The following is a 13,143-nucleotide window of genomic DNA, read 5'->3' on the forward strand; positions in this document are numbered from 1 at the left end:
ATTCCCAGGCACTGAGCACTAAGAGACCCTCATTCCTGAAAGAATAGAATAGGGAACTAGGATGGTCATGCTTTAACACAAACCTTGTCTAACACCATTTGGTACTATGAGTAGTGCCTGATTTTCATTAGTCTCGGACGCCTCTTATATGAACATCAAATAGCTAAATGTGTCCCTAACTGCTGACATGAGGATGGGACTATAATTCTATATTATACATTCTCTTCAGTTGGAGGTATGTCCAGGGGCCAAAGATGGGAAATCAGGCACATTGGTTTAGGTTTCCAGCTCAGTGTTCAAATGATGGTGTTGTGGAATTGCTTAGGGTTTTGACTTCCCACTAACAATAGAAAAGCATCAGCATCATGGCATCCCACATTTGCTGGGTACCCAGAAGTCATATATGGGATGCAATAGGTTTCACAGCATTTAGACATGGTCACTAGTCTTCCAAATATACTGTGTAGTGGGGAGACAAGCAGACCACTGGAGAGTCAGAACACTGTAAATAGGTATGTGAGAAGTTCCTGTTCATTTTAATCTTGTGAAATGCTTGAGGGCAGGGATGATTTACACCGTTGTCACAAAATTTATTCCATAAAATGGAGCCTCTTTTACCTTGTAGTAGAGGGCTCTCCTGGAGTCTGGAAAGTATACAATGATGACATAGAACATGTTTGTTGTTTTCAGTAATGCTCCAAAATGTTGTGTTGTAAACATAATGGAACAGCCAATATCACAAGTATTGTTTTCTCGGGCACCTGGGTAGCTCAGTCGGTGAAACGTCTGCCTTTGGCTAATGTCATGATCCCAGAGCTCTTGGGATTGAGTCCCGCATTGGGCTCCCTGCTCGGTGGGGAGCTTGCTTCTCCCTCTGCCCTTCCCCCCTGCTCATGATCTCTCTCCCTTTCACTCTCTCTCTCTCTCTCTCAAATAAATAAAATAAAATAAAATAAAATAAAATAAAATAAAATAAAATAAACAAAATCAAGTATTGTTTTCTCACTTGAGGCTAGAGGCTTCAGTAGAGAAGAATAGAAGAATAGAAACTACACATCATTTCTATAACTCCGGGTCTTCCTTTATTTTATCCCCAGTGTGTAGGCTAACTTGGCAGTGACAAAGTGAATTGCATGGGGAGAAATGGGAGCTCTAGAAGAAGGGCGGTCACACCTCGGTGGGCATCAGTGCCACTTCGACAGCTTCACACACATAGCTCTCTATGCTCCATCACTAGAGTTTCTGCTCCCACGGCCCAGGGTCAAAGCCCACAGTCTCCAATTCTACCAACTTCCCCAGAGAAGGTGGTGTTGCTTTTCTGGGGACTACCCTTAGAGTAGAACTACTGCCTTTAAACACAGGAAGGGCTTAAATGAGGGAAAAATGCTTTTCATGTTGGAATGTTTTCCTGCCTTCTTTCTGAAAAAAAAAAGAAAAAAAAAAAACGGAATAAAGAGGAAGGACCAAATGTACCATTTATAAAAAGTTCCTTCTTTTAAAGCAATATTAACAATGCAGAGGAGACTTAGAAGTTTTGATGGGAAGTCAAAGTCTAGAACTATTTCATTTGAAGATATCCTCTAGTGCTTGTATTTACTTATGCAGAAGAAAATGTTTCACTTTTTTCCTTCTTTTCCACTTATTTTTCCTATACTGATGTATTTTAAGGAAAATGATAGACATTATCACATTCTACCTCCTAAATACTAAAGTACATTGTGTATGTATAAGAGTATAACAACAATTGCCTATATAACCAAAATTATTACACTTGAGAAAATTGACAATTACTTAGTATCATCTAATACTTATTTCATATTCAAATTTTTTAATATTATCCCTAAAATGTGCTTTTCAGCTGATTTGTTCATACTAGTATCTAATCCAAGATAAACATTTTATTTGGGGGTTGTGTCATTTAAAATTTTTTTGGTTAAAAAAAAATGGGAGCACCTGGGTGGCTCAGTTGGTTAAGCATCCAACTCTTGATTTTGGCTCAGGTCATGATCTCAGGGCTGTGAGATGGAGCCCTGTGTTGGGCTCCATGCTGGGCGTGAAGACTGCTTAAGAATCTCTCTCTCCATCTTCCTCTGCCCCTCCCCTGCCCTCTCTCTCCCTCTATCCCTCTCTAAAAGGAAAAAAAAAATCATCAAATATAGATAAATAAATAAAATACAGTTGTTTTAGTTTAGAAGAGTTCTTTGTTTCATGACACTGACTTGTCAAGAAGAGAGGATCATTTATCCTATAGAACATCTCATTTTTCTGGATTTGTCTTGCATCTGTGTGGAAAGGCTTAATTAAATCACAGTAAATATTTTGGTAGGAGTAGATACAAGCTTAAGTCATGTACTCCATACTGCATTACATCAGGGAACACAGATTTGGGTTTCCCACCATTTGCATTGCTTTGACTGCGTATGTTAATGACTTCCTAATCATCCACTATAATATTGTATTTTCTCCTCATTGCCAGAAAGTAATCTGTATGCTGTTACTTTAGTACTATACGGACATCTGATCCCTCTACATTTTTCTTTACAGTTTTAATACCACGTGATAATTCTTGCCAAAATCAATAATTTCATTAAAGTTTACAAAGTGGTAATTTATTAATTCTATCACTCCTACTACATATATTAGCTGGTATTCTTTTCAGATTAGAGCTTTTGCTTACAACCAAGGCTATTTGATCACTTAAGATGTATTCTCCACTAGAAAGCTTAATCTTGCCCATAATTCATCAATTTTCAAAGTAAGTCACTGGTTTAATTGCATGTCTTAAATGTTGAGAAGTCAGATAGTCAAGCCTTCTCTAGAAAGCATCATTAAAAACACGTTGATTTTCATAGATGAACTGTGGCTCAGTTGTCTACCATTATTCTGAAAATGTATTCCTATGACAGGAGTAAGCTGTCAAGAAGCAGTGAGCTGAAGACCAAAAGGACAATTTATTATGACAGGAAACAAGTGACTACTCTGCCAAGAAAACTCAAGGCCTCAGATTTTCTTGTTAGCCATTTCTGGGTAAACCATTCAAAGAAGATGCACCCAACCAGTAAAGTACTGACAAGCGAGAAAATACATACCATTTGCTTTGAGAGGCATTCATTTCTACATGGCTTAATAAAGCCAATCCAGATTAGGGAAGAGTGGCCACCAATTCTTACTAGAGGAAATAGTAGGAAAAAAATGTCGGGGTAATAACAAAGCTTTAAAGAGGATGTAATCTTTGCACTGCTTGAGCCTATTTTGGGCATGGGGATGGTGGAAGAAATACTGTTCTTTATTGTATTTATAACCACGCTGAGTTTGCAAAAGGAAAACAGACTAAAGTCATTAGATGAATATAGCAAGGCACTCAAATGTAAACACAAGGAGAATGATTTATATGGAGGTCTTCAGCTTTTTTTCTATCTCCTAGAATTTCTTTAAAAAACAAAAAACAAAACAAAACAAAAAAATCCAAAACCCCAAAAACCCAGGATTGCAGAATTAGAAACCATCTCCTGTTACCTCATGTTAAGGCAAAAAGAAGTGCCAAGTTATTTTGGTAAGGCGGCAGGTGATAGTCATAGTCACAGGTTTTAACAATGTAGGTCCAAGGAGTTGAACATCTAGCAGATGTTTTAGAATCATCTCTCTTGGATGTTGTCACTGCTTCCTTTTGGACAAGTCTTACATCTTTTTGATTTTTGTGCCCTGATTGTCTGAAGAAAGTGACCATGGGATTTGATGTAAATAGGGTCCTCCCTCTCCCTTCCCCCCTTTGCTGGAGAGCCAGGCATTCCCCAGAAAGTAACGCAGAACTCTGGTCTGGATGAGCTTTCAATAGCAAACACCATTAGCTTGGACCCTATGCATTCTTAGACCTTTGGCCTTGAACTCCTTCTGCTAATATTGACCTTAAACCCAAGCCATGCTGATACCTTTCATTTCTTCTAATACTCTCATGTCTGTTCTCTAGTTTTAGAATGAGTTACCAGTTTTCCAGAAATATGGGCAAAAGTAATATCCTGAGAATTTTCCAGGTTGAACTTTCTGAACACACAAGATTTGTCAGTGTGGAGAATGGACAGAAGATGGTATCTTGCAGAAGAATAGTAAAGATAACATTATTTCTTATTCCAGAATCAAGACTTACTATGTAGCATGAAGGAATAGCTCTGAAACAGTTGAATATGTCACCTGTTCTCTACCAACTGTCTTAGTCACAGATCATGACTATTCAAGGCAATTAAGTCTATTAAGATAGAAAAATGTTTTTGGTCTTGTAGGTAGGGTCTTCCATTTAACTTTTATCACATTTAAAGAGTAAGATCTAAAATAATTCCAAGTCTCAGCTTATTGCCAGTTATATGGGCCTTTTGAATGTTTGTATCATTCACATTCTTATCTTCTTTATTTATAGCAAAGAGCTCATGATATCACATAATTTGATAACAACAATCCAGTGTTTCATGTAGCTCCTTGCTAACTTCACTTCCTTGTGTATACTTTATCTTTCATGCAAGGTTCAAATTTGCCTTTGAGACTATTACCTTTGGTTTAAAAAGACAAGAGAAAAAGTAAATAGGAGACACTTTGTACCTTTGTGCAAAGAATTCTTTGAATACAATAAACATTGTAATTAAATTGATAACTCCAAGGACCCTGTAGTTGTTTTAAGAACAATTTTTCCCAGGTCTATAAAAATAAGAAATAAAACTGCCATCCCTGGTAAGGATTTTGAAATCAATTAGTTGTATCTTACAGCCAATGAACATGTTCGTTGGAGGTTTTGATGTGTGAGTTATATTGACTTCAAAAGGAAACTTCTGTGATGTGGGATAAAATATCATTTTGAGAATTTTAATTCTGTTTCAGTTCAGAACCAGAGGCAATCATACTTAATATTCTCTGCATTAGCAAAATCTTTGGATTTAGATAGCCATGACTTAAAAATAAGAAAGTTTAAATGAGAGTTGGAATTGTATAGGGTTTCTTGCACAAAAGTTATGATCTTCCTGAATTAAAAAGGGGGAAAGCTTCAACATTTTCTAAACCTTGGGTAAAAAACAATATACAGTTGAACAAGAAGGGTTTGAACTGTGTGGGCCCACTTATACACAGTTGTTTTTTTTTTTTTAATAAATACAGTACAGAACTGTAAATGTATTTTCTCTTCCTAGTGATTTTCTTAACATTTTTTTTTCTCTAGTTTACTTTATTGTAAGAATACAGTATATATAACATTTAAGGACAACATATATGTTAATCAACTGTTTACTGGTAAGGCTTCCCATCAACAGTATGCTATTGGTAGTTAAGTTTTTGGGGAGTCATGAATTATACACAGATTTTCAACTGTGTGGGTAGTTGATGCTCCTAACCCCTATGTTGTTCAAGTGTCTACTGTATTATAAGTGAAAGCATAATTTTGCCTTATTTTATTATATCTGTTCAGAAAATTTGAGATCACTTGCAAGGTACTAGATATGGAGAGGAATTATCAGTCAGGAAATCTTCCAGGTACTTCCAGAGATTCCATAGGCTCTTTAGGTGTCTCTCGGGAAGGCCTGCACACTCTACTGCACAAATAATGAAATGCCGTGATATGTACCACAAAAAGCAATCTCACTGTCCTGGACACCTTGCTTATGACGCTCCCTAAAGACTCACTCTGGCTCCTGACTTTCCCCATTCCCTAGGACCTGAGGCACAGCGGGAGAGGATATTTATTCCTTCATTCTCTAGCCTTTAGTCTGATGCTAGGGGAAGATGTTCAGTGTCCCTTATAAACAGATGGCACTGTACCCTATATCTGCTGGAGTATACAGCCCAGGCATCCAGCTGGAGAAGACATTATGGCCTCAGAACATGAGCCCATCCTAGTGAAACAAACCTGAGAATCACAGAATTCCAGGCTTTGGAAGGTCTTTTAAGTTTAAGAATTTATCCCTCCCCTCCTCTACATCAATTTCCCACGTGTGGTTGTGCAGTCAATTTTGACTTCATTTAGCTCCACTACGTTTTTAAAGCCACGGCTCACAAAATCTCTGCATTTCCCTTTAGTGTCTCCCTATGGGTCCTACTTGGAAAATCAGATAATTCTTTCAGCTTTGATAGTCCGTGTTCCCATAATGCTGTGGGCCTTAGCTTAATGATACCTCTCTTCAAGCAAGATTTGTTCAGTGGGACCCCATGGTTGTGGGACATAGTAATTTATTCAACAGACATTTATGGAACGCCTAGTAGATGCCAGACACTGTTTTAGGTGCTAGACAGACAGAAGTAACAGAAAGAAAAAAAAAAAATCTCTGCTCTCACGGAACTCATATTGTTCTAGGAGAAGAGAAGACAGATGAAAGGAAGAACTTAAAAAGTATGGTCTGTTAGGCACTGAGAAAAAAAATAAAGATCAGTAGGCAGGTTGCAATTTAAAATTGAGTGGTCAGGAAAGCCTCACTGAGATGGTGACTTTGAATAATAACCTGAAGGAGGTAGAGGTGAGGACATCTCATCAGATATTTCCGAGAAGAGCATTTCAGGTAGATGAGCAGCAAGTTCGAAGGCCCCAAGCAGGGTCACTGAGGACGGACGAGGAGGTGGGACGTAGCAGCAGTGGCGTTGGGTAGGGTCTTCTATAGTCAACTGCAGTAAGACCTTGGCTTTTACCCACATTGAGCCAGGATGTCATACCTTTGAACAGAGGAGTGATACACTTGAACTTTTCTTTTCTAGGATGACTCTAGTAATTGTGTCACATGGAGACCAGCAGGGGCCATGAGCAGAAGCTGGGAGGACAGTTAGGAGGAGACTAATAATATGGATGGGATGTGCTGGGGGTTTAGAGCAGGCTGACAATAGCAGGGGTGGCGAGAACTACTCAAACCCCGAATATATTTTGAAAGTAGAGCAGATGCAGTCTGCTGAAGGTTTAGATACAGGGTGTGAGAGAAAAAGAGGAGTCAAAGGTAGCTTCGAGTTTTTTGGCCTGAGCAACTGGAAGGGTGAAATTGTGGCTTATTTATGTGGCGAGAGACCTGGATTAGAGTCCCTGTCTGTCAGTTACTCAGATTGTGACTTTGGGAGCACAGCTTAACCACGCTGTGCCCTCCCCCTTGTTTTCACTTATAAAACGGGATAACCTTATCTACTTTGAGGTAGAGACAAGAACTAGAGATAATGTATTAAAAGCCCGCACACAGTGCTTGGTACTGGCGGGAACTCAAGAATAACTGGCACTCGCAGCATTGCTGTCCCCTAGGAACAAAAGAACAAGTCTTGGTTTCCCTGCATGACGGGCCTTCAGATAGTTGGAGATAACTCACATGTTTCCTCCGAGGCTTCTCAGAATGAATTCCCTCTTCGTGGGGGCTGGCTGGTTTCTATGACTCTCCTTGATACACGTAGGCTTGAACTACTCTCCTGGTTTATAAAAGGAATGGGAAAGCATTAGAAGAAACTTTACACAGCTTTCAATAGTGAGCTAAATGATCAGAAATCCACGTGGTAGCAGACCACGTTTCCCATCCTCCACCCTCCAATAACAATTGTGAATAGAGAGGTTTTATTATGGATGCACTCGACACAAATATAAGTCAGGATAATGGGAGTCATTATTTACATGTATCTTCTTTTATCCGTAATTCTATCCCCACTATATTCAGAGCCCATACATCAGAGGCATCAAGTTAATAAAGCTGGAAGCTTCTAGAATTGCACTGTCCAATACAGTAGCCACTAGCCGCATGTGTCTATTGAGCACCTGAAATGTGGCTGGTCTTAACTGAGGTTAAGTGTTGTAAGTATAAAATCTGTCTGTGTAAAATACATACACGCAGATATTGAAAACTTAGTATGAAAAAAGAATGTAAAATACCTCATCGATAGTTTTTATATTGATTATATGCTCAAATGATAATTTTTTTTATATATTGGGTTAACTAAAATATATTGTTAAAATTAATTCCACCTGTTACTTTTTATGATTATTTTTAATGTGGCTAGTGCCATAATGCATCAGTTTTAGCCCAACTAAACTTTAACACTTCCAAGTTATAAAATCCATTCCAGCCAGCCACAATTATAATTACTTATGGTTCTGAGTATGCTAGAATAGCTGTCAGTTATGAAGAAACTGGTGGCTTTTCTAGCCTCTTAGTCCTGTGAGCTGGCTACATAGGCAAAAGTTTCTAGAAAGGACGAAAACAGCAGATGACTTCTATTTGGCTGAGAACTGTGTTGAAAGCCAGACAGTTGGAGCAAAAGCCTGAACACATAAGGGAATATGGAAGACCGTACAAAATCAGACTGTGTCTTTGGTCCTCATTCTTTTTTAATTAAAAATTAGGGGGCTGGATTAAGTAGTTCTTAAAGTTGTGTCTAATGCTAATACTTTATGTTCTACTTTCTCCCTTCTGGTGCCCTCTCAAATACAGTAAAATAAATGTTAACGTTCTATCTGCCATGGTGGAGATTATAGCCTTCTGAAACCTTTTCACGGATAATCCAGCCTCATAGGTTACACTGCACTCAGCAGATAGGCATGGCCCAAATTTTAAGCTCCGTTGGCAAAGCAAAGCAAGAAATTAAGTAGACCAATATGTAGAGAAGACAAACTAGAGATTCTCTTTGATACAGCCTGGATCCTCACAGTCAACTATAATTTCAATGTTCTTTATCCAGAAAAAAAATCTTTACTAATTTATCTAAACAATTTAATAAACTTGACAATGCTTCTAAATCGCTTAGCACAATGCCTGAAATATAGTACACATCTAACAGGTACATTTTGTAATAGTAACAGCGACAGTATTTTAATTTTTTTGTGTCTTTCCAGTGCAGTGCTACTCTATATTCATTGAGATTGGCCAGTCTATTAGGCCTCTCAAAATGCACAGCCGCATTGACTTCAACTTGTTAATAAACTGGAACTTCACACCTGCTCCCAGCAGTCCCCAAGAGGCCCTGTGAAGTAGAAACACAGCTGAAATGGCCCAAGGATGGCTGGCTGATTTTTAAATCCTCAGCATTCGTGTTGGTCACACATATATTCACACTGCCAAATGAAATATATCTTTGTGCAAGAGCAAAGAGTTTGAGGTAAGCTGGTACCTTGGCTCAGAGATGCTTTTATGCTTTTCATCCTTTCCCTCCCTTCATTTCTACATCATGACTCTCTCTCTCTCTCTGGTGGACCCAGCAATTTCACCTGAGTCTGTGTGTGGGTTTGTAGTAATTGTTTGTCTCAAAGGCTGGGGAGTAGGCATGTGCACACATCCAGCTCTGGATACATCCTCTGGTGCCTGTTTGCCAAATCACGTTTTCTGTTGGTGCTGCATTTCTGATGCGTACATTGAGATCTATGTTCTTCACTAAGAATTTCTCTCCTACTGCTTGGTATTTAATTTTTTTAAAGTAATCTCTATGCCCAATGTGGGGCTCAAACTCAAGACCCGCAAATCAAGAGTCACATGCTCTACTGACTGAGCCAGCCAGGCACCCCCTAAAATTTTTAATCTCAGTAAGAATGGATACATTTTTTATAGCCTATACAAAAGTCTCTAAAGTAATACTATGAAAACATTCTAGAAGAATCTAAAGCAATTCCTTGGAATTAAAAGAACAAGGCCCGAATGTTCTAGCTATTGCAAATTTGTCATTTTATGTTTTCTTATTTTATGTGACTATAGAAATACATATAAAATACACATATATTTACATATAAAAGACATATATATATACAAATGCATTTGTGTGTATTTGTACATAATCTTTGTTCCTCAAGAAGTGGCTGAGACTCCTTCATCAATTTTCATTTTATTTTCTTGCTATCATGACCATGGATCTCTGTTTTTCTGACCAGAATGTAAGATTCATGAGGAAGGAACTAGTTCGATCATTCTCTAGTATATCTCCTGTCTCTATAAAAGCATATATTAAATACCATATTGAGGACAGAAGAAACCTAAAGACTGGCATGGAACAAACACGGCATAAAGAATAACTGCTTTTAAAGGACAGTAGAGACACTTGTGTGTTGTTCTTAAGTTTGAATGTGGGTTAGAAGAACTGGGAGTTTGTCAAAAACTCAGATTCTTAGTAAGTCCTCAGAGATTTTGGTTCTGTCTATCTGGGGTAGAGCCCAGGATTTTATCAAGCAACAACCTGCCCCCCTCCTCTTCCCACAAATCATTCCGAGACAGGTAGTCTGTTGAACCACACTTTGAGAAACATTACCTTATTATCTGCTTTTTATTTCTATGTACTGAATAACAAGTATTCGAAGCTTAGTGACTTTGTTTCTCTCCCCATTCTCTGCTAACATTGATGGAAGGACTTTTAAGTTTTTTTCACCTCTTTATTCCCTATATTAGAAACGCAAGGGTTTGGCCAACAATCGTAAAAAGAGCCTGCCATTTATCGACAGGAGCTTAAGACGAGTTGGGGCTGACTGACATCAGGAAATGAGACCAGGACACAGTGTGACTGGCCAGGTTTGGGAGAGAAAGAGAACTAGTGAGTCTGCTTTGAAACAGCAAAGAGAGAGGAAATGAGATTTGAATTAAGAGCAGACGGGGACAGGAATTGGTGGAGAAAGACCTGGACTGTGTGCTAAGACACGTTCAGGAGGGTCTCGTGACAAAAACAACAAGAGGAGAAGCCATCAGCTTACAGGCTTCAGGTTGAGGCAGAGAAGTGAAGCTGTGCCTTGAGTTCAGGGCGTGTGGATGGGATTCAGCCAGAAAGGATCTGGCATCCCCAAGGAATTGGAAATAAGGGAAATGGCTGGGCTAGCCTGAGTATGAAACAGGTTGGAACTAAAAAACAGGCTCTCACATCGTAATTTGCCAAGTTGGATGGACTCTATGACTAGGCTGGGTAGTTCTAAGTGATCCGCCTGTGGGTGCATTGGGCTCTGAAACCTTTCACCCTCCAGAAGAGAAGTGTTTTTATTTTATTTTTATTTATTTATTTATTTTTATTTTAAAATGGCTTGCTGACATAGAATAAAGTACAGACCAGAAGTGTGGGAGCAAGATTGTTGGAATCCAAGATTGTGATTGAAAGGCTGCCTTATAAAAAGAAAAAAAAAATTAATCTCCTTCGACCTTGGAAGTGAAACTGATAAGTAGTGAACAGGGAAATTTTGTGTGTGTGTCTCAGGTACTTGAGCACACAGCTCTCGGCTCTCAAAAGGTGCTAATTGAACAGCTGAACTGGTAACTGGTGACCTCGGGACACTCTTGCTTAGAGCAGTGGGTGGGTAGACAAGATCATTTTTCAAAATGATAAAACTTACATTTTCTGCTCATTCCACTCACAACTGAAATAGTCCAGATGATTCCAGTAACTAACTGTGTGAAATTGTGTAAGAAATTTAACTTCTCGGCATATAATTTTGTTTTTCTCATTTTATAGGAAAGCATATAGCCTTTCCAAGGATAGAAACTAACATCCATACCAAAATCACAAGAATACATTCTAGCTCTAGAATTCAATGTCTTAAATAGATGCTAAATATAAATGAAAGGCACATGTAACAAAAACGTTTATTTAGTCCTGTAAGATATGATGGCTAAGAGTTCGTGCCCTCAAGGGCTTGCAGTCAAGGAAAAACAAGATAAATCCCAAACTTCGTTATGGCTCTAGAGTCCAGAACCAAGACTTAAAGTTATTTTATGTAACATTTTAATGAGAGGAAAGGGAAAATGTCTTGGACTGGATTACTAAGTAAGGAACTGACAAACACATGGAATGAATGACCATGTTTCTACTGGACACATGTATGGGAATGGCAAAAGTAGGGAGTAATAGGTCAATTACAAAACTCCCCCCAAACAAGCGCCCCTCTGTGTGGCTTGAGCACTGAAAACAGTTAGCTGTATCCTATAGGAAGCTGATACGTTCAGCACCTACTTCTTCCTTTCACAGAGAGTTTTAAGTAAAATCTCTCTTCATTTATTGTGCAAATGATCACTGTTCTCTGCTATGCACTGTGCTAGTGAGAAAAGGAGGATAAATTAAATGGGATTCCTGCCTTCAGGGAGCTCAAATGTAGAAAGCTATGGTGTGAGGTAGGAAGCTTGAAGGGCTTTACAGAGGTTCTGGTAAGGTGGGTGGTATGCGGGTTCATAGAGAGGCTGTACCACATCCAGCTGGAAGTCAGGGAGGCTTCGTGGAAGAGGTGGAGGCTTTGAACTGGACCTGAGGATAGACAGAATTGGACAGAGTTTGGAGGGGTGGTATGATCTCTAGGTACAGAAATTCTAGTAGGATTGAAGACAATGAAACAGAAAATAACAAGTTATAATTGGGGCTGAGCAATGAGTAATCTGGTTTGCTTGAGACAAATGGCTCTAAGGAAAGGCACAGTTGGAGAGAGAAGCTGAAGAAACATTTGAATAAATAAATTGACTGATGAACAGTATTCGATTATTTACTTAGTCTAAAAACTTGACCAGCTGTACAACCAGAGGAGAGAATTTGCTGAAGAGGATTTTGTAAAAAGATTGCTGAGTTTTTCTGTGTAGAGTGGCAGTTGCAAACTCAACTGATAAGAGAGGCTAGCAAGTAAGGTAGATGAGTGAACTGAGCCCGGTGTAGGAAAAATAGCAACTGAAGGGAGATGCTCGAGGTCAATACATCCCTGGCCTGCGCGTCAGCTGGTGATTGGGACTGGGCTGAAACGTGGCTAAGGCGATGGAACACATTACTTCTGAAGATGACAGCTGCTAGGCAACTCTGGACACTTGCAGCCTTGTAGAAACCGAGGTTCAATCTGACCAAATATTCAAGAGAAACTAGAAGCCCCTATTTTATGTTGGCAAGGGATTCAAATTTTTTAAGAAAGTAGACCTCAGCATTGTGTGGGCCAAATAAAATAGGTCTGGAGGCAGCGAGTTTGAGACCTCTGATGATTGCTTAGGAGCCCTTAAAGAAAGGTGGAATAGGGAAGGACTTACCCGTGAAAAGAAATCAAAGCATGGCATTGCTAGGAATAGCAGGAATAGCAAAGAGCCATTTGGAAAGTCCCCAGCTTATTTGATTATTTGTTCAATGTCTGTCTCAGCAGACTATAAACACCTCGAGAGTGGAGACCCTCCCTGTTTTGCTCCCTGACACCTAGAAGAGTGCCTAACATAACATGGGCATGAA

General features: G+C 39.1%; 1 long non-coding RNA gene across 1 annotated transcript in view; it reads right to left on the reverse strand.

Annotated features, from left to right (window-relative positions):
- Window positions 1-7,373, reverse strand: part of LOC116631930 — a 67,411-nt gene extending 60,038 nt beyond the window's left edge. Inside the window, exon 1 of the long non-coding RNA XR_004299324.1 lies at window positions 7,314-7,373. This is a non-coding gene — a long non-coding RNA (uncharacterized LOC116631930). The remainder of the gene's footprint in view (window positions 1-7,313) is intronic.
- Between the last annotated feature and the right edge of the window lie 5,770 nt (window positions 7,374-13,143).

This window comes from Phoca vitulina, unplaced genomic scaffold (assembly GCF_004348235.1).
Source record: "Phoca vitulina isolate PV1807 unplaced genomic scaffold, GSC_HSeal_1.0 scaffold6, whole genome shotgun sequence".
Classification (NCBI taxonomy): domain Eukaryota; kingdom Metazoa; phylum Chordata; class Mammalia; order Carnivora; family Phocidae; genus Phoca; species Phoca vitulina.